The sequence below is a fragment of the Chelonoidis abingdonii genome, chromosome 19 (genome assembly GCF_003597395.2).
Source record: "Chelonoidis abingdonii isolate Lonesome George chromosome 19, CheloAbing_2.0, whole genome shotgun sequence".
Lineage (NCBI taxonomy): Eukaryota > Metazoa > Chordata > Testudines > Testudinidae > Chelonoidis > Chelonoidis abingdonii.
In genome coordinates, this window is record NC_133787.1 from 355,025 (window position 1) to 363,996 (window position 8,972).

Genomic DNA, 8,972 nt, shown 5'->3' on the forward strand with positions numbered 1-8,972 from the left:
TGGGCGCCCCCCTGGAGTGGCGCCATCACGGCGCCGCATAATCTCGATTCGACCCGTACCCTTCGCCTTCTTCGCGCCCGGGCCATTGCGTCAGTGGATGACAGAGCTTAGCGTCGGCTGAAGTGAGTGCAGTTGCCTGACCTCACTTCTTCCCTAGTACTCGCTTATCGCTGTTCTTGGGTCTGAGTTAATATGTTTCGTATTACATAGTTAATTAGTTAGTAGTTGAGTAATAGTTAGTGTATTGTTATTAGTTTTGGCGGGGTCGGAGACTTCCTACCGCGCCCGTACCGAAGCCAGCCTGCTCGCCGGGATTTAAGCAATGTTCGCCTGTAATCGTCCGTGCCGACAGGAGATCCCCACGCATCCCTGCCTGAAATGCCTGGGAGGTCGCACTTACGTCTAAGTGCCCCATCGTGTAAGGGCATTCAATGCGCTACCCAAAAGGAGCGGAACTTTAGACTCAGACGCGCTCCTCAATGGGCGGGACACCGGCACGATACGAGCCCGCAAGCGATGAGACCGCCCCCCGGCACCGTCCAGTCCGGTGCCGGTAAGCTCCTCGCCACCGGCACACGCGACGCCGAGGCAACTCCGCCGCTCCCTCTCTCCGAGGTCGACGTCGCGCCAACGCCCGCAACGACCCCTCTGCAGCCGCCCGAAGGCTAAGACTGCGCCTGAGCAGACCGCCGCCCGACCCGGTTGCGCCGCCACCAGGATCCGGCCCGTTGACTCCAGCCACCGCGCGGGCCGTCGAGTCGGCGCCGAAAAGCTCCCCGGCCCCGGCCGCGTCGAGCTGGCGTTGCCTTCCACCGGAGCATTTCGGCAGCACGAGACCTGTTGCCATCACCGGAGCCGGCACCTCATGTACCTCCGTACCGCCAGTTCGTTTGACCCTCTCCAGGGCAAACCCCTTTTCTCGGCCGCTCCACCACTGCTCCGGTCAATCGCTCCAGATCTCGTTCCCTCGCCGCTCACTCTTCACGCACCGCTCCAACTCCGGGCATGCCGGCAACTTCCAGCACCGGCACCGCTCCGAGTCGCGGCACCGCTCACCACGAGCACCGCTCCCATCGAACGCACCGTTCACCGCGCACCGTTCACCGCGATCCGTCGCGGCACCGCTCCCACTGCACCGCTCCCAATCGCGGCACCTTCTCCGCACCGCCCGCCACTCGCCTGCGCGACCGCTCCCGCTGCCTGCGCCAGTCTCAACCCGCTCCCCTCCCGCTATTCGCGGCACCGTCGAGCTTCCGGCACCGCCACGCAGGCCGATTCTCCCAGGCAGATCTCGCCGTCGAGGCTCGAGGTCCGCCCGTCGACCTCCCGCACCAGCCGGCGGATGTCCCCGGTCCGGCTCCAGTACGCCACGTCCCCAAACTCGTCGGCCAGTCCATTGGCACGTCAGTGCCCACCTTCGCGCCCCTCCTGGCCGTCCGTTCAGAGTCTGTTCCTCCAGGGCAGGTAGCAGCTATAGCCGGGACCGAGACGTGACTTCCCGTGGACTCTTCCACGACGTCGCTCCCAATCCCGCGCAGCAGCATGGGCCTGTGGACACCTGGGCTTACCTCAGGCCCAGGGTGCCCCCTGTTCGCCCTCACCTGCTCCACAACGTCGGGCACCAGAGGTACCATATCCGTCCCCTCCGAGCAGAGATCATGCCATCATCCTCTGCACTCCCCGAGTCTTTACGCAGGACCCACAGGACGAGCCTGCCAGACCCTCTGTCCGGGTATCCTCCTCCTCTTCCCCGATGAGGCCGTGGCGGGCTCCTCTTCCTCAGGGCCCCCGCCGATCGACTTGCGAGCCCACCAGGACTCCTTCGCGGGTGGCCCTTAACATAGACCTCCGGTGGAGGAAGTGGCGGAGTGTGACGACCCGGTGTCACTATTCTGGCTGCCGATGCCCCACGCGCATGCCTCCCATTCATAAAAATATACAGGCACTACTGATACCTTGTGGCAGTCTCCAGCACCATCCACCACAGCAAAGGTGTGGAGCGAGATATATGTGCCCTCCAAGGGTTATGAACACTATTGTCACCCACCCCCTCCTCGTTAGTTGTCCAATCAGTTAACGAGAGGGAGCGCCATGGCCAGCAGGCGCGCACCAAAAATCAAAAGAGGCTAGGCCATGGACCTTCTAGGCCGTATAAGTCTATCAGCCGGCTACAGCTCCGGAGCCAATCAGCAGGCCCTCTTAGGCCGATACGGCTTTAACACCTGGTCGAGGTTAGCCGCTTTACAGAGTTGCTGCCCCGGACTCACGCCAGGAGTTCGCAGCCTTTGTAGGAGGCAAGAAGATGGCAGGACCTCCTCCAAGCCTGCCCGACCGGCCGACTCCGGCTGCTGGACTTAGCCTCCGAATTACGCTGAGACGATTTCTGGCTCCAGGCTCCACCTTACCCCAGTACTGCAGACCACATTGCAGGACTACCCTTGAGGCCGGGGTTTGTTTTCCGATAACAGACCTCACCTTCCAAAGCCTGCCGAAAGCGGCAGAAGTCCCCTTTAAGTTCGCTAAGGCTGCGAACTCCTGGCGTGAGTCCGGGGGCAGCAACTCTGTAAAGCGGCCAACCTCCGACCAGGTGTTAAAGCCGTATCGGCCTAAGAGGGCCTGCTGATTGGCCACTCGGAGCTGTAAGGCGCCTGTTGAATACACTTTACGGCCTAGAAGGTCCATGCGCCTAGCCTCTTTAGATTTTGGTGCCGGCGCCTGTTGGCCATGGCGCTCCCTCTCGTTAACTGATTGGACAACTAACGAGGAGGGGGGTGGGTGGACGTACAGGTGTTCGTAACCCTTGGAGGGCACCATATATATCTCCACTCCACACCTTTTGCCGTCGGTAGGATGGATGCTGGAGACTGCCAGAAGGTATCAGTAGTCACCTGTATAGTTTTAATGAATGGGAGGGCTATGCGCGTTGGGGCATCGGCAGCCAGAATAGTGACTACCGGATCGTCGACCTCCGGCACTTCCTCCACCGGGAGGTCTATGTTAAGGGCCACCCGGCGAAGGAGCTCCTGGTGGGCTCGCAAATCGATCGGCGGTGGCCCCGAGGAAGAGGAGCCCGCCACGGCCTCATCCGGAGAAGAGGAGGAGGATATGCCCGGAACAAGTGGGTCCTGGACAGGACTCGTCCCCTGTGGATCCTGCTGGAAAGACTCCGGGGAGTGTAGAGGATGAATAGAATGATCCTCTGCGTCTTGCGGAGGAGGGCGGGATATAGTAGCCTCTGGCGCCCGACGTTCTGGAGCAGGTGCAGGGGCCAGGACCAGGGGAGCACCCTGGGCTTGATGGTAAGCCTAGAGTGTCCACATGGGCCATTGCTGCTGCGCGGGGTCGTGGGGACGACCCTCCTGAAAGAGTCCCACGGGGAAATCAACGTCTCGGTCCCGGCTATAGCTGCTACCTGCCCGGGAGGAAGCAGACTCTTGACCGGACGGCCACAGAGGGGCCGCAAAGGTGGGCACCGACGTGCCAATGGACCTTGCAGCCTGGAGTCTTGGGGACCGGTGGCGGTACCGGGAGCCAGACCGGGACCTGCGCCCGGCTTGGAGCCGGGAGGTCGACCGAGACCTTGAGCCTCGACGGCGAGATCTGCTCCGGGAGGAAATCGGCCTGCGTGGTGGTGCGGGGCTCGACCGGTGCCGCGAATAATGCGGGAGGAGCGGTTTAGACCGCGCCGGAGGCGAGCGGGAGCGGATGCCTGAGGCGAGCGGGAGCGGTGCCGAGTGCGACGGTGCCGCGATTGGGAGCAGGTTGCCACAATTGGGAGCGCTGCCGTGGAGAACTGAGATGCCTAGTGATTGGAAGCCGGTACCATGGTGAGCGGTCTGGTGCGCAGTCGGCAACGGTGCCGGCGCGTGAACGGTTTGTCCGCGACCTGACCGAGCGTCGGGCGCGGTGAACAGTGCCGCGATTGGGAGCGGGCCTTGACTCGGAGTGCGGTGCCGTGAGTGAGCAGTGCCGTTGACTCGGAGCGGTTGCGCGTACGTGCCGCAGGGAGACGGTTGCCGGCAACGATTGGGAGCGGTGTGCCGCTGCGTTAGAGTGCTGCGTGGATTGGGAGCCGGTAGGCGCCGCGATTGGAGCGGTTGCCGCGGGTTGAAGGTTGCCGCGATTGGTGAGCGGTGCTGTGAAGGAGCGGCGAGGAGACGAGATCTGGAGGGTTGACCGGAGCAGTGGTGGAGGGCGGCCGAGAAAGGCGTTGCCCTTGGAGAGGGTCAAACGACTGCGGTACTGAGGTACATGAGGGGTGCCGGCACCGTGATGGATGCAGGTTCGTGCCGCGAAATGTCTCCGGTGTGGAAGCAAACGCCAGCTCGACCGCGGCCCGGGCCGGGGAGCTTTTTGGCGCCGGACTCGACGGCCGCGCGGGGCTGGAGTCAACGGGCGGATCTTGTGGGCGCCGCAACCAGGGCGTCGGTGCCGGGCGGTCTGCTCAGCGCAGGTCTAGCTTCGGGCGGCTGCAGAAGGGGTCGCCGGAGGCTTGGCCGACGTTCGACCTCGGAGAGAGGGAGCGCGCGGAGGTGCCTATCGGTCGTCGTGTGCTCGGCGGTGCCGAGGGGCCGTCCTTACCAGTACCGAAAGTGGAACGGTCCGGGGGAGCGGTCTCATCCGCCATTGCTGGCGTCTCGAGTGCCGGTGTCAACGCCTCCATGAAGGAGCTGTCTGAGTCTAAAGTTCCCTTCCTTTTGGTGAGCCGGCATTGAATGCTTACAGATGGGCACTTAGACGTAAGTGCGACTCTCCAGGCATTTCAGAGCAGGAGTCGTGGGATTCCTGTCGCATCGCCGATTACAGGCCGAACATTGCTTAAATCCCGGGAGCCAGGGCTGGCTTCGGTACAGGGCGCGGGTAGGGGAAAGTCCCCGACCACGCGCAAAACTATAATCAACTACACTAAACTATTTTACTCAACTCTAAACTAATTAACTATGTAAACGAAACGATTAACTAACAAAGAACAGCGATAAGCGAGTAGCTAGGGAAGAATGTGGAGGTCAGGCAACTGCACTCCACTGTTCCAACGACCGACACGGGCGGTAAGAAGGAACTAAGGGGTGGCCGGGTCGGCCGGGGTATTTATACGCGCTATGGTGGCACCACTCCAGGGGGCGCCCGGCCGACCCGCCGAGTGCTGCTAGGGTAAAAAGTTTCTCTGACGGCTGTGCACGCGGCGCGCACACACCTAAATGGAATGCATATGAGCAACCACTCGAAGAAGAACCCTTTGTTAACAACTGATAAAGTAGATAGATGGAATCAATTTCATTATCTTCCTGTGTTTTTGATATCATCAGCATAAGTTACCAAGGTAGAGCCTTGCGGTAACTGGACATCTTTTAAATCTTCTGCTAAAATTCTAGCAAACACCTCTGGTGCCTCCACATACCCTTGGGGCATTCTAGTCCATGTAAGTTGCCCTGGGGGTGGAATTTCCTGTTCCTCCCCCTTTGCCCGGTTGCACCTGGTATTCCCCAGGTGAATGCAAAAAGGTACTGTTTATCTGGTGCAACCAGTACAGAAAAGAAAGGCATTTGCCAAATCCAGGCAAGTAAACCATTCTGCGTCTGGCGGCATCATTGCCAGTATAGTGCTAGGGTTTGGCACTACAGGGTGTTCTGGGATCACATATTGATTAATTAGTCTCAGTTCCTGAACCATTCGATACACCAGTTTTCCATCTGGCCGAGGCTGAGGCTTCTTAATAGCCAGAATAGGGGTACTGCAAGGAGAGACGCATGGCACCAGGATTCCCTTTTCCTTCAAATCCTCTATGAGAGGTCCTAGCCCCTGAACGGCTTCACGTTTCAGAGGGTACTGTCTCTGAGGAGGCGGAGACTAATCAATCTTTACTGTCAGACTTAAAAAGGGAGCTGATTTTACTAGTCCCACTGCATATTTTCCTCCCCACACTACAGGGTTAACTTCATTTTGCACTCGCATAGGGAGATCTTTACTGAACTCTTGAACCTCCAGCCCTGCCAACAAATATGCCTTTTCTAATGGGAATGATGCCATCTGGATTACAAAAAATTAGAGCATGCAATTTACACAGCAAATCTCGCACAAGCAAGTTTACTGGTCCATTCATAAGCAAAAAGGAATTCTGAATATTTAAAGGGCCCAAAGTGGCCATCCAATCGCTGGTCATAAAACATGGTTCTGTCTCTCCAGTAACTCCCATCACACATTTTTCAATATTTCCTTTTGGGGCCACTCCCTTGGATATGGCTGAATGAGTAGCACCGGTGTCCACTAACAGTTCAAAAGTCTCGTTCCCTATTTTAAGGAGAATCACAGGGAACCGGGCATCACATTTAAACTGCACAAGTCCAGCCTCATAAATCTCAGGACTCCAGGGGAGCGGCGCCTCCCTTCAGTCGCTGTACTCTGCGAACTGCTCTGCCGCCTCTGGCTTATACCCCTTCTTAGGGTGCACTGGGCATTCTCTCTTCCAATGTCCTTCTGCACCACAATGATGACAACCACTTCTTCTAACTCCTTCTCCACGTCCTCTGCCTCTCACTGCTGCTCCTCTTCCCTTCCATTCCATCCACCTCGATTCCATCCACGACCTCTGCCTCTTCCTCCGGTCATTGCTGCTGCCAACAGTGACACTTGCTCCCTTATGTCCTTCTGCCTTTCCTTCCTTTTCTCTTTTTCTTTCTTCTCCTCTCTCCCATTAGACACTCTAGTAGCAATGCTAACTACCTCAGGTAAACTTTCCCCTTGCATTCTGTCTGGATGCTCTCTAAATCTCTTTGCAATATCCTCCGCACACTGTGACATGAAAACCATTTTAACCATCTCCTTTCTATGATCAGTTTCAGGATTCAAATTCCCATGCTTTCTAACTTCACAGAATCAGTCGGGCACAAAGGTCAGAGGGGTGAACACAAGCAGTCACCTTGCTCCAATTTGGAGTAGCCTCTTCTGCGTCTCTAATGCCACTCAAAACAGCTTTCAAAAATCCATCCAGCTGTACCTTGCCAGCCGGAGTGTTAGGATCCCAATTAGGGTCAGTAATTGGCCAAGGAACATCCAGATGACCTGCAGATTTTTCTTTTACTCTTTGTCTTTCATCTTCTGTCATGAGAGTATCTAATAACTGATTAACATCTGCCCAGGTGGGCACATGAGTGGAAAAGATTGTGTGGAACATTCTTTCCACTGCCTCAGGATTGTCCTGCAGGCGAGGCATAGTACGTTGCCAATTAAGCAAATCTGAAGTTGCAAATGGGGTATGGGTAAAAACCATCTGATGTCCCCCAGCGACCAGTGGAACCAGATAAGTTCTTAACAGGGCTTGTATTGCCAGGTCTGTCTCAGAGGCATTCTCCCCCATGGAGTCAGATTCCCTCTGAATTTGATGAAGATTGGCTGAAGACTGGGCAGGGAGGGTGAGACTGACTGATCTCTCTGAAGATGAGGGAACATTACTCTAAGCTTCCCCTTTATTCTCCTCTGTCCCTGAACTGTCCTGAGCCTGCTCTTGAATCCTTGCACTCCGCCAGACAGGGGGAAGAACAGGAACAAAATCGTCCTCCTCCCAGTGCGGTTTTGGGGCATATGGCAGGAGATTTTTACAGGAGTTCTCCATACAAACAGCTTCAATAGCCACTCGTCCCTCCATGGGTTTATAATTATACCACTCAAACAAATAATCCATTTGTCCCGGTCTAAGATGGGCCAAAATATCCCTTAAGGAGTTCATCCTATCTGTGGAAAAGGTTCCACACTCAGGCCAGTCTCTAGTTGGGGACAAATGAGAGATAAATGACCGCCATTAGATCCGAGACAAATCTCTCATCTTAGCCTGGGACAATCTGGCCGTCCCAGATATATCCTTCCAATCTCTCAGAATGAGAGATAACAGGGCGTCCCCTGGGCATTTACTGCCACCTTGTCCCATTTTCCTGTACCGAGCGCTCACTTACCTAGTTCCCGTGACTGCTGCTCAAAGGGCAGGTGGACGTTGCAGGATTTAAATGGGCTCAGGCTGGTTCATAAGACGACGCCTTATCGCCAGCATGAGATCCGACTCCTAGGCAAGGCTCCTCTCAATTGAAGGATGCGCGCTGCATGGTGTTTGGAGACGGACCCCTTCGCCGGAGAGTCAGACGGGTCCCGACGGAGTCGCCAAATCTCTCGGGTTTATCTTTATCCCAGACTTTTCAGTTTGTTGTCCGACCGCAAGAGAGACAAGCAACCCAGCAAAGTCCGAAACCAAGTTCTTTATTGATTCATGCACACAAGCAACAAAGAACAAGCTCGTTCTCCACGGAGAACCAGAACCAGCCCCCCACCCTTTCTTCAATACAGCACAAATTTATATAAGCAAGTTTACATGCTTTAACTGTGATGTAATTGCCTGCAGTTAATTAACGGCACCTGTTGAAGCATTTGATTACAAAATTCATGGCCTTGAGCAGTTCCTGGCGCACAAGCATTTTCCTTATTAGTACTCAGAATTTTTATTATCGGCGCTTCCCAAGCTTGAGTGCAAGGGGGAGTTTATCCACCCAGCTCCTGCTTGGTGACTTCATTCACCCACCTTCTGAGCCCCCCTTGTTCATGCATCAAGCGTGTGATTACCAGCTCAGCCTATCTTGTGGCCCACTTTAAAGCATCCTATCTATCAATGTGCATGCTGCAGGCAGAGTTGATGGTGGAGGACAGCGTGCAGGGGATTCTGAAGGTGCTCTCCATCCTCTCTGAGAAACACCATGGGATTGTAGTGGACTGGACAGGAAGAAATGTGCCATGGTGAGAGCCTGGCCTACAGGAATGATTTCACCAGCAGTGTACACAGGACACCCCAGCACCCATCTGCATCTCATGAATAAATATCTCTTCCTGAACTAGTGCTGTTACTGAGTCTCTCACCTCAGTCCTGCAATGAAGCCCTTTGGGTTATGGGTTCAGGACACAAGGAGGACATTCCTTTAAAGGAAATTATTGCC